We start from the raw sequence: 10,960 nt of genomic DNA on the forward strand, positions 1-10,960 counted from the left end.
GACTCATTTGCTTTTATGTCAGGAATGAAGTATAATGGTACCAATCACAGGAATTTTTGAATAATCACAAGTAATTCTTTAAACTTTGGGACATAAGGTACTAACACATGATAAAAATAATAATAGCGTAAGGCAGAAATTAAGTTAGTATTGATTTCAAGTGATATACTTATCCATTTATTAATACCTCAGTTAAGTAAAGCTATTAACAACGCACTCAGATTTGTGAATGATATTACCATAAGACACTTCACTGCAAATTGGCATCTGTAAGGCGTATATTTTTATGCACTCTCTATGTCTAAGCACTGGGTTTTTATATTGACAGTAGAATAACTTTTTAAAGATTTTATTTATTTGTTTGACAGAGAGAGAGGGAGAGAACAAGTAGACAGAGTGACAGGCAGAAGCAGGCTTCCTGCTGAGCAGGGAGCCCGATGTGGGACTCAATCCCAGCACCCTGGGATCATGACCTGAGCCGAAAACAGATGCTCAACTGATTGAGCCATCCAGGTGTCCCGAATAATTTTTAAAAGGGTGGAGAGAACATGATATACAACTGACAGCTACCATCTGTAATTCATCATTGTTAGGTCAACTGTTCCTTACTTGTTCATTTCCTAACCTTCAAAATGAATGTTTCGCTGTCACTGACCGATTATGGAGATTTCCAGTGCAGACTCGGTTAGTGTCCCCAAAATTTAGTGGTAGATCCAGAGTTAGAGGACTCCTGTCCATTCAAGCCATTACCATTTGGATGATACTCTTTCCTCACAGGGTCACATGCTTCCTGTACGTGCATCATATTCTTCACTACAAGCATGGAGGTGTCACAGGTGCGCCGCTAGCAACCCTGAGCATTTAGTCTACAATTCCTAGGATGTGGACTGTACAGAAGGTTGATTTTACAGCTCAGTCCTTAAGGACCTAAGAATCAGTGAGTATTCATACTTGCAGGAAACACTAACTGTCACTATGAGTGAAGATGACTTTATTGCATTAGGAGCCATCAAGGATTGGTGAAGGTCTAGGACCCCATCTCTTTACTAGCTGAGTTCAAGCCTCAGAATTATTCCACCTTCCTGCATGGCTTTCAGAATGAATCAGGTGATACACAGAACATTGCCCTTTTCTGATATGATCACTCACCCAGATTCTTGAGACGCCTTTTCTTAAACGGACACAGCCTCTCAGTTTGAAGTAGAAATCCTCTCCAGCACCTTCCTGCTGCCAGGAGCTGCTCACTGCGAAGAGCATGGCAGCCAGTATGTGTGTGGGAGGGGGGCAGCCAGACCCTGAGATATAAGCTCATGATTCTGTGAGGTCCCCGCCCTCAAAACTGCAATTATTTCATTTGCAGCTGCACTGGGAATATGGGTTTGGGAACTGAAGATGTTTCTGAAAAATTTCCCCAGTTGTTAATTACAAAAAACAATTATAAGTTTCTAGATAGAATCCCATAGGAGACTATTTGAGTATTTGTGAGAAACTCTTTTCTCCCCCTTGGTCTCTCTGAGTAGACGTCTTCTCTGAAGGACAACAGGAAATACTGAGTTCTGACACATGAGGGGCTGGTGGCCAGGTCTGTGTGTCTCACTGGATCCTTCACTTCCCAGAGAAGTTTCTCTACCCTGAAACTTTGTTAATCTTCTGACCACTGAACTGAACCATCAATTACAGAATGAGATGAAATATTCAGAGATACAAGTAAAAGGAGCAACATGATGTATACAACACAGTTAGAAATTGTTTCACAAATCAAAGTTAATGAATTTGGCCTTGTTTGAACAATTCAGTGCCAGTTAATAGGATCATTGTTTAGGGACATGTGCTTTACCATAACTGACCTCTCTTCATAAGAAATACAGACAGAACAATATCCACAGAAGAAAGAACGAAGTTTCTAAAAGAGTGTTTCACAGATTTAAAACAGAAGACCAGATGGCTCAACTAGAAGATTTTACAAGATTTACAAGATTTTGAATGAGCCAACCCTCATGTACTTAATTCAAGAAGATCACGTGGTTACAACAGTTCTTTACTGTGTTGTTGTTGTTGTTGTTGTTCTTGTGTTTGAATTTTCAGTAATGAGCTCTTGCTGCTTTGGTAAGAAGATATACAAATTAGGAGTTGAAACTCATCCTTCAGTTTTCCCTACAAACAAATCCACATGTGATGCAAGTTCACTGTGCAATGAGCAGTCATTTTCAAGTCAGAGCCATCATGGTGGGCAACTAAGACTGCACACAAACATGAACTCATTTATCCACTTACATGCAGATGGAAACACACATGTGTATGCACACCCACATGCATATACTCACATACCAGTAGACACATACATAGTCACTCATGTACTCACACAACTGCAGTTGAAACTCACATTCAGGCACATACTGAACACATACAAGCTAACTCTCATCGACCTTAATGTTCACCACACCTTCACACAAACATTTCACATTCATTATCACACAATTGGCTAACACAGTCATCGTGACATGTTCATATACAGAAGAAGAGTTATATCTCCAGACCTCTGGATGCCAGAAATGGGGGCCCTTTCTATCATTTGTAGTCTTCCAAGCCTGCAACAATCCACAAAGAGAATATTTTCAATACACAGCCTTAAAAATTTCTTTGAGCATTACAACCCTAGGTCATGTCATGTGGTGGGAATGTTGAAGTATGTGGGGTGGGGCAGTTCATGGGAGTCTGATAGAGCAGGTGAGAGAGAAGGCACAGGGAAAGAAGGGCATAGGGACAAGACAGTTATGCCAAGGTCTTGGGTTGAAGGGGAGAAGAGTGTAGGAGAAGAAAGAATGCAGAGGGATAAAAGACAAGTGTGTTTGATGTCACAGAGAACACTGCCACATTTGAGGGTACAAGGACACAAAGTGTGCCAGGAAGTGAAGGTATGGGGTATATTGGGATCTGGGAAAAGAGAGGAGCAAGGTTTCACGGGAATGAAGGAGAAAACGGGGATGGGCACTTTGTAGGGAAGACATTTATGGTCTGTGGTTGGTGAAATTCACAGGAGACAAGGTCTTAATAGGATTTAAAACTTGTTTGGAGTGGAGGGAGAGAATACGTGGGGGTTAGGTGGACCGTGAAGGAAGAGAGTGTGGTCCAAGGCAGATAGAGAAGGTTAGAAGAGGAGAGGATTAGGAGAGGTTAGGAGAAGAGACCTTGAACATGAGGAGTGAGGCAATAGAGGCACAGGACAGTGAGGAGAGAGGGTCAAGGTGATAGAGGTGGGGTAATGGGTGTGGGTGTGGATTGGGTTCATATAGGAGTTGAGACTGGGACACTGGATGGTGTTGGGCATAGAGGACCCAGGGGGAGATACTGGAATTGGGAGTGGATGTTTGGCAAGACAAAGAAGAGTCTGGATGGTGTGGTTTGTGGGAGTGATGGAAAGGGAGGAGGGTCACCTTGGAGTCCCTGGAATAGTGATCATGTAGGAACGGTATCAAGAAGATGACAAGAAGGAGATGGTGTGCAATGCAGAAGTCTGAAGGGGCTGAGCACAGGTGAGGGGTGCATGCAGGTTTAGCAGGTGACTCCAGCTCCACGGGTGGGGTCATCGAGTATCTAGGTGGGAGATGGGTATGTGGGGTGGGGCAAAGGAATGACGGAGCTAGGAGGGATGGTGGTGGCACAGGACACATTGAAATCCACTCTTTGACCCCCATTCATTAATTCCAGCTTCATGGTTAAATCACAAGTGTCAAGCAAGCTTCTAATTTCATTTAAGTGGCAAAACTCTTGCTCATATAAAATGCTCCACCACATCATCAAATAGAAAATATAGATAGGAGTGAAGGTGCCATTTTGGATAACAAAACTCAGCCCTTCCTTGGAAAATCAGGTAAAGGATGAGACCTGGATGGGTCAGGCTGGAGAGGCTGTTTACTGGTATTCCACATTGCAAGTGTTGGGAAGACCTGTCCCATCCCAAACTCTACATTACTGAAAAAGTGTTATGGGTCAAAGAAATTTTATGCCCCAGCATATCATTTTTTAAATTTTATTTTATTTTTTCATTGTTCCAAGATTGTTTATGCACTACACTCAGTGCTCCATGCAATATGTGCCCTCCTCAATACCCACCACCAGGTTCACCCATCCCCCACACCCCTTCCCCTCCAAAACCCTCATTCTGATGAAGATTCTTTTATCTGTTGTGACATTTGTAAAATCCAGCACTTTAATTATCTGAGCTTTAGTAACTCTTATTCATGGGTTTTATTGTAAGAAAATAAACCATGGGCTACCTGAAAATGTTAAGGATATTTCCCCCAGGTGTTTCATTATAAGAAACCATAAGAACTACATCAAAAATTAATGACCTACTGCATGGTGACTAACATAACAAAATAAAAAAATTTTTAAAAAGAAACCATAAGAAGGAATCACAGGTAATAGAGTTGTAGATTGATAATGTCTAAATTATTTTTCATTTCAGAAATTCTTCTTCTTAATACAGATCTCCAGTTAGGAGGTTGCTCCCTTGGTTTAGTTATGACACCAAGTAAAAGGGATATGAGAAGTTTAGAGTTACTTATGAGATGATCTTAACAAAGAGATGTTATCCCAGATTTTCTGGTGCATCCCAAATAATTCCATGAGTCCTCGAGTGAGAGAACACACACAGATTTGACAGAAGAAGAAATCAGAGATTTGAAGCATACAAGGGATTGAACAGACTTGCTGTCTTTGAAGCTGAAGTGTAGGTGAGCACACGTAGAAACCGTAAGAAGGAGATAAATTGTGCCAACAACCTAAAAGATTATGGAAGTGGATTCTTCCCCAGGCTCTGGAGATTGAAACCCAGGCTGATTGACACCCTGATGTCAGATGGTGACCCTAATCAGAGTACCCAGCCAAGGTCCCACATGTTTTTGATGTAAGTACTGTTTGAAATTAAATGTGTATCTTGTTAAACATCTATTAAGGAGTAATATCAATGCGACAGACTAAATATTTATTCCTCCCCACCCCAAAATCACACGGTGAAACACGACCCCAGAGAGCCCCTTCGCGGTGAGAGTACATAGCGGTAGGATGGTATCTATGAGTAGAGCTGGGTACAGGAGATGGTCGTTCTGAAAACCTCCCAGGTGATCCTAATGGGAATCCAGCCTTGAAGACCGCTTAGCCAGACATTGCCTCTCAAAGGGTACGTGAATCTCCTGAATTCCTGTTGAAACCGGATCTACAGGAGAACCCCACTCTAAGAGACTGAGAGACAGCCGCGGTAGGGCCCACGAATAAGCCTTTTCAGCACGGTCCCTGAGGGGCTGATGCTTCTCCCCCCAGAACCCTGTTTCCACAGCATCCCCCCACACCAGTCCCTCCTTCGGTAGCACCAGAGAAAGAAAGCAGGACACACCCGACCCCCTACATACTACCGTCAACATCTCAACATAAATACTGTGGGTTCCCTGCATTTAGCAAATGAAGGGGAAGGAACGGAGCCAGAACTGGTGATTCCGGTAGGGAGGAGGGGCTGCTATAGCGAAAAGTCTGAAGACCCCACCTGCCAAGGTAGTGTACGGAGAACTTGCAAGGTCTAGGCCCTAGGCGGGGCGGGCCTTCGTGGGTGGCCTCTGCGCAAGCGCGAATGTGGGTGTGGTTACTGGCTCCCTGCGCGTGCGCACTTGGAACCAGGGTCAGGTGACCCTCGCGTTTTCCCAGTTGGCTTCGGCGTTGCTGCTCCTTTCGCTGTCCGCCTGAGGGACCGCGTTATAACTGCCGTTTCTCCTGCGAGGTTAGTTGTCAGGGAGTGTGGGCTGATGCCGGTGTGGTAGTGCTTGAGGGTCCCGAGGAGGGAGGGGACTGCGTGCTGCTGAGCTCAGAGCTGGCAGCGGCTCCAGAGCCTGCACCGCGCGACCCGCGGGGGTCGGGGTCCTGTGAGAGGGACTGTTTTGGACTAGAGTCTGGTGGCACCGTTAACCGTGTGTATTCAGTGACGAGTCCCAGGCCCGTGGTGCCGCCCTCGAGGGCATCTAGAGTTTAGGGGACACTGGTTTCAGGTCCCGGGGGTGGGGCAAGGGACCACACGCTGTGCGCCCCATGGAGCGCCTGGGCAAGGTCCTGGGCTGGGAGGAAGTGGGAAAGAGGGAAGTCTGGGACCCAGAACATGTGAGAATGAGAAGATGGGTTTGTGCCGCATTTATTTATTTATTTTTAGATTTAATTTATTTATTTGAGAAAGAGCACGAGCAGGGGAAGGGCCAGAGGGAGAAGGGTTTGTGCTTCAGACTCTTTGCGCGAAGCGGGCAATCTGAGTCCTGGTCTGTGGGCTTGGGGAGGAGCTGGGTCTTGTGGGTGCTGGAGGGGTCCAGATGTGGGGGGATCAGGTGTGGACTGCAGATCCTAGTTCTGACGAGGGCACGGTGGACCGGGAGACCTGGGCACAGGTGTGCGGCTGGAGAGGTCGCACCTGCGCAGAACCAGCATTGTTGGGAGGCCTTCGCAGCTGCAGCTTGGTGGTGGGGCTGAGTTTCCCCGCTGTCCAGGTACGGCACCAGTGTTGGCTGCACACAGGCTGCCCCGCTGTCCACGCGGGGGCGCAAGTGTTGGCTGCACGCAAAGCACACGACTCATGATGTAACAAGTCTCCGTGCTCAGGTCCAGACGCTGGCTGGAGTAGACCGGAGCTAACAGCCTGTGCACGGATGCCAGACCTCCAGTCAGAGAAGGACAAATACCATATAGTCTCAGTCATATGAGGAATCTAAGAGGGAAAACAGATGAATATGTGGGAAGGAGAGAAGAAAGAAAGTTGAGAGAGAAACAAGCCATAAGAGATTCTTAATGATAGAGAACAAACTGAGGGTGGATGGAGGGACATGGGTGGGGGAAGGGCTAGATGGGTGATGGGTATTAAAGAGGGCACTTGTGATCAGCACTAGGTGTCATATGTAATGATGAATTACTAAATTCTACTCCAGTAACCAGTATGATGCTGTATGTTTAAGAAGTTGAGGATAACACAAAGAAATGGAAAAGCATTCCATGCTCATGGATTAGAAGAACAAATATTGTTAAAATTTCTGTATTACTGAAAGCAATCTACACATTTAATGCAGTCCTTCTCAAAATACCATCAGCGTTTTTCACACAGCTAGAACAATCAATCCTCAAATTTGTATGGATCCACAAAGACCCTGAATAGCCAAAGCAATCTTGAAAAACCAAACCAAAGCTGGAGGCATCACTATTCTGAACTTCAAGTGATATTACGAAACTATAGTGATCAAGACAGTATGGGTCCTGGCACAAACAGACACGCATAGATCAATGGGGCAGAAAAGAAAACCCAGAAATTAACCCACAGCTGCATGGTCAGCTAATTTTCACCAAAGCAGGAAAGAGCATTCAATGGGAAAAAGGTTTTTGAGAAAACTGGAAAGCAACATGGGAAAGAATGAAACTGTACCATTTTCTTTGAGCATACACAAAAATAATTTCAAAATGGATGAAAGGGCTAAATGTGAGACAGGAAACCATCAAAATCCTACAGGAGCACACAGGCAGTGACCTCTTTGACCTTGCCCATAGCAACTTCTTACTAGCTACCTTGGTGGAGGCAAGGGAAATGAAAGCAAAAATAAACTACTGGGACTTCAACAAGATAAAAAGCTTCTGCACAGCAAAGGAAATAATTAACAAAACTAAAAGGCGACCTTCAGAATGGGAGAGGAGTTTTCAAATGACTTATCTGGTAAGAGTTAGTATCAAATATATTGTATATATACAAAAATATATGTCTGTATATGTATATATATAAGATATATATACATATACATATATATAAGATATATATACATATACATATATATATATATATGGTTGATATATACGTAAACTGACCAAAACACAAATAATCCAGTTTAAAAATGGGCAGAAGACATGAGTCGACATTTTTCCAAAGAAGACATACAGATGGCTAAGAGACATGAGGAGACGTTTCAACATCACTCATCATCAGGGAATACCAGTGAAAATTACGATGAGCTATCACCTCACAGCTCTTAAGAATGGCTAAAATTAAAAACATGGGAAACAACAGATGTTAGTTAGGAGGCATAGAAAGGGGAGGCCTCTTTCTCTGTTGGGAATGCAAACTGGTGCAGCCACTCTTTAGAACAGTATGTTGGTTCCTCCAAAAGCTGAAAATAGAACTATCCTATACTCCAGCAATTGCACTATTAGGTACTTACCGAAAAGATACAAAAATAGCTATTGGAAAGGATAGATGTGCCCCTGTGTTTATAGCAGCATTATCAACAATAGCCAGATTACAGAAAGGGACAAATGTCCATCAGTTGATGGATGGATAAAGAAGATGTGTTATACATATATACAATGGAATATCAGTCATAAAAAAGAATGAAATCTTGCCATTTGTGGTGACATGGATAGAGGTAGAGTGTATTATGCTAAACGAAATAAGTCAGAGAAAGACAAACACCGTATGATTTCACTCATATGTGGAATTTAAGAAAGAAAACATGAGCATATGGGAAGGGGGAAAAGAAAAAAGGGAGAGCATGAAACTGCCACAAGAGCCTCTTACATGTAGAGAACAGACAGGGTTGATGGAGAGAGGTGGATGGAGGATGGACCAGATGGGTGATGAGTATTAGAGGGCACTTGTTTTTGTTTGTTTTTTGTTTGATAGAGAACTCGAGTAGGCAGAGTGGCAGGCAGAGGGAGAGGGAGAAGCAAGCTCCCTGCTGAGCAGAGAGCCCAACAAAGGGCTTGATGCTGGGACCCCCCGTATCATGACCTGAACTGAAGGCAGACAGTTAACCAACTGAGCCACCCATGCACCCTGAGGGCACTCGTTTTGATGAGCACTGAGCATTGTATGTCAGTGATGGATCACTAAATTCTGTTCCTGAAACCAGTATTGCAGTGTATGTTAACTAACTAGAATTTAAATAAAAGCTTGGAAAAACGGTAGTAGGATGTTAGAACAACTATTTTGCAACCATCATCTGATAATTGACTCAGATAAAAATCATCAGTAGATGCCAAAATACTTTGAAGAGAGATAAGTTGTTCCAACAATGTCAAAATATCACTCCAGCAGCACCTGGGTGCTTCAGTCCATTAAGTCCAACTCTTGGGTCAGCTCAGGTCATGATCTCAGAGTCATGAGATCAAGCTCCCAGTTAGGCTGTCACTCAGTTCAGAGTCTTTAGGGATTCTCTCTCTTCCCTCTGCCACTCCCCTTACTTGCACACTTGTGTGCACACACACACACGCTCTCTCTCTCTCTCTCAAAAAATTAATAAAATCTTTAAAAATAAAAGATATATTACTCCAGCAATTACTTATTAACGAAGCAGGGGAAAAGCACCTTGAAAATTAACAGGTCTAGTAAATGGTATTATAACCAAATAAGAAAACTTAATCAGCAAGTGTAGAAGATACTTATAACCTTTGCCTCTGAGGTGATGCCCTTCGTCTTTTCATTCCCACACTCTTCCCAGCCGACTTCATCACCAACACCCATTTTGTTTCCTTAACACCATTATCCCTCCACCAAGGTTTCAGCTCTCTTTTAACCCTCTGTCTTTGTCCTGGACCACTAACCATGTCCAGCCCATCCATACTCCAAGAACATGGTGTCATATCATATTGTCTTTCGTATCAGTGCTATTTGAAGGTTCCAGCTACCAAGCAGTCAGTTGCCCTTGTTAAGCAGCTGACCAATCCATGCTTTAACCACTTCCCTTACTGGATTCAGACAAGTTGAGCCACTTTGCAGAAGTTGTGACCACCCAGGGTCAGGTACCAGACAACCAGGGACAGCTTTATGTTTTGAACCTGTGAAATGCTTCAAGTCAGCCAGTTCAGTGGGAACTCTAGAAAACTAGCTCCTCTCACTCTGCTTCCACACATGAGCTGCTCCTGTGGCTCTAGCTTCTGTTACCCTGTCCCCATATATAGCACCCTCCCTCCAGCGTGGTCCTGCCTGGCATCCTTCTCCTTTTGGAGCTGTTATTGAAGAGTTCTGCCTTTTTTCCAGTCGTGTGTCATAGTGTTGTCCACCATCAAATAACATTGAAATCCTACAAAATGTATGTTTCCTGCCTTCTGTTCTCTAAGCCCACATGGACATGAATTGTCCTGGGCTTTCCCACTCTTCCCCTTACTGTTGCTGATTATCTCCCTTCCCCATTTTCCCCCTTGTTCTTATGACTAGTGTACCGCTAGGCCGCCAAACTAATGTCTGCTGTGCTACACGTTTAACTTCCATGCACATTGTCCCGTTGTTCCCTTAAGACCTGCAATGCACTTGAAACATCGTGCACCCTTTAAGCCCTGTGTGCCTTTTTATCCTGAATACTCTCACACCTCCCACACTCTGTACACTCCTGTTAGGAATTGAATTGTTTATCCCAGAATTCATATTACATAGCCCTAATAACTAATACATCAGAATGTGGAGATGGGGCCTTCAAAGAGATGATTAGGCTAAAAATGAGGCTGTCGCAGTGCACCCTGATAAAATATGACTGGCGTCCTTACAAGGAGAGGAAGTTAGGAAATAGCAGCAATGCAGATGTGCAAGACCAGAGAGAGGCTGTGTGAACAACACACAGGGAGAAGCTGGCCATATTCAAGCAGACATAGAAGCCTCAGAAGAAACCAACCCTGCTGACCCCTAGATCTTGGATTTGTCACCTAAAAACTCTGAAGAAATAAGTTTCTGTTGTTTATGCCGGCCAGTCTTTGATACTTTGTCATGACAGCCCTACTGGACTAATACTGTCCCATGTCACCATGTTTCATTGCTTTGCCCTCTTCCCCTCAGCTGCTGTTCTCCTGCTATGTTACAGCTCATGTACTGCCTTTCACCACCAGAGCAGAGCTCAGAGAAGTTTTGAAATGCTACACATGTAAAATGTGCTCCTGGCATTCAGAAGGAGTGCAGTTG

Source organism: Lontra canadensis, unplaced genomic scaffold (assembly GCF_010015895.1).
Source record: "Lontra canadensis isolate GAN:19392208 unplaced genomic scaffold, GSC_riverotter_1.0 scaffold107, whole genome shotgun sequence".
NCBI lineage: Eukaryota > Metazoa > Chordata > Mammalia > Carnivora > Mustelidae > Lontra > Lontra canadensis.